General features: G+C 39.7%; 1 non-coding gene across 1 annotated transcript; it reads right to left on the reverse strand.

Annotated features, from left to right (window-relative positions):
* Window positions 1–884: 884 nt before the first annotated feature.
* LOC142654103 (U2 spliceosomal RNA) lies at window positions 885–1,082 on the reverse strand. The gene has a single exon (XR_012848875.1). It is a non-coding gene; the product is annotated as a U2 spliceosomal RNA (small nuclear RNA).
* Window positions 1,083–2,329: the final 1,247 nt, after the last annotated feature.

The raw sequence follows: 2,329 nt of genomic DNA on the forward strand, positions 1-2,329 counted from the left end.
ACCAACACTGCCTGGGCCCAGGCTTTTATCTCTGAGGCCCCATTATGATGTCAGAAAGCTGGCTCTGGCTCCTCAGGGCTCCACTATGACACGTGCAAAGTTCCGTCTGAACTTTATATAAGACGGTGCGGCTCAGTCAGTCACTCAGTGTTGCCTGAGAGGGCAACACTGCAACAGCCGGCCCCCAGGCTGTCTTTTTTTTGCACATTTATTTGCCTCCAGGAGGCCACAAGAGGGAGACAAGGGACTGCAAAATGGAAAATAAGCATCCACCAACTTTACAGACAACTTGTTCTCCTTGCTCCTACAACCTCCATCCTTGCACACTTTGTTATTCTTCCAGGTAACATAGTAACAAATCCAAATTGCTGCTCTCTTTGTAGGCAAGCAAGGGTTTGTTGCAACTGCAATTCTTACTTCTTCTTGAAATGTAGGGACGACAGTACTTTCCATCACATCCATCTAGTGTACACAGGTAGGTCCATTGTGGCGGGCGGGCGGGCGGGCGGCTTTAATGGCTGTTTGCTGTTCCTCTACTCCACTCCGCTATTTGACTGTGGTGCTGCATCAATCAGTGGCTGGCTCAGGTGCAGCTCTTTAACCTACCTAGGAGGGAGGGCGGAGAGAAGACAAGGAAGGTGAATGAGCTGTTCCAATGTGAAATGCCAGAAACACAGAAACACAGACGACACAAAACAAGAGGTGGCAATGTATTCATTAATTGCATTTAATAAATTAGCTCATTATCACACATGACTGTACAAATGCATTGTCCAACAGGTGTTGAAATAATGGGATTAAAAGGGGAGATCCCATCAGAAAGACAAAAACAATAGCAAACACAAATAGCACTTTTGAAATCTGATTTTAGTAAACACATAAGGGAAGGGTGCACCGGTCCTGGAAATACTGCAATACCAGGTCAATGCGTGGAGTGGACAGAGCAAGCTCTATTTCCATCTCCCTGTTCTAAAAATCCATTTAATATATGGTCCCCAGATAGGGGACGTATCAGATATTAAACTGATAAGAACAGATTTTTTTTTTTTTTTTTTTTAATTCTTTTATTGGAAAATTGCAAGTAAAATTTACAACATAACATTTCATCAAAAGTACAGGTTCAAAAAAACAATGGTACATCAAATGGCACAAGGAAACATCATACACAAAAACAAAACAATGTACATGATATTGTTCAATAATGTTCACAACACATGACACATTTAACCAAGTAAAACAAAATTAAAGAAATTAATACAGAACATCAGGAACCTAGAAACCAGGCTCTCCATTTTTTAAATTTCCAGATGCCTTCAGAATCAATAGTACCGAGCCTTTTTACATCAGATAAATAATACAAAAACAACTTCCCTCGGATCATGCCTATACAGTCTCTCACTTCAACATCACTCTGTCTGAAAATTAAAATGTTTCTTACATCCCACAAGACTTCTTTCACACAATTTACCAAAAACCATAACACTCTTGCTCTCTGTCTCTCCAAACCAGTCAAACCAAACATCATCATCCTAAAAGATAAAATCTCAACCCCAGTCAAACCTTTAATCATTCTTCTCATCCTTCTCCATACTTCTTTAGCATACCCACACTCCCACATTACATGAATACCATTCTCACAATTTGCACAATTCGCTCTAGGACAAATTTCACTATCCACTAGTCTTCTGCTTCTCTGAAATTCCCTTGTGGGTAAACAGCCATGAGCTGCCATCCAAGCAATATCTTTTTGCTTATTAACTAATTCTTTGTCATTCACCTTTTTCCACACTTCCATGCTTTCTGTCATATTCAGACCATTCACACGTTCCATACTCTCTCTTGTATCCAAAAGTTTTATAACTTTCTTACTGTCACACCACATTTCAGCAGACACACCACTCAAGTCATTCCTCCTAATACATCTCTCAATTCTCACATAAAACCAAGGTGCATTAAGTCTTACAGGCCTCCTCAGATCAGACTCAATCAAATCATACTTTCTCAACACACTCCCAGACAAATATCTCAACATACAACCAGCCAAACAATCCTTTTTGCTCAATCTCACACAATTACTTACATACTTTACAGCCAAAAACCTCTCCACATTCGTCACACCTTTACCACCATTGTCTCTTCCTTTCATAACCTTCACGCGACTCAACTTCTCCATCCTAGAATTCCAAAAGAACATGAAAATTAATCTTATAATCCGTTTCAAACACCTATCAGGTGCTGGAAAAACATTACTAATATACAAAATAATAGGAATAAGAACTGCTTTAATAATAAGAATCCTGCCTTCTAAAGATAAGGTCCTAAGAGACCA

Source organism: Rhinoderma darwinii, chromosome 5, assembly GCF_050947455.1.
Source record: "Rhinoderma darwinii isolate aRhiDar2 chromosome 5, aRhiDar2.hap1, whole genome shotgun sequence".
Taxonomy (NCBI): Eukaryota; Metazoa; Chordata; class Amphibia; order Anura; family Rhinodermatidae; genus Rhinoderma; species Rhinoderma darwinii.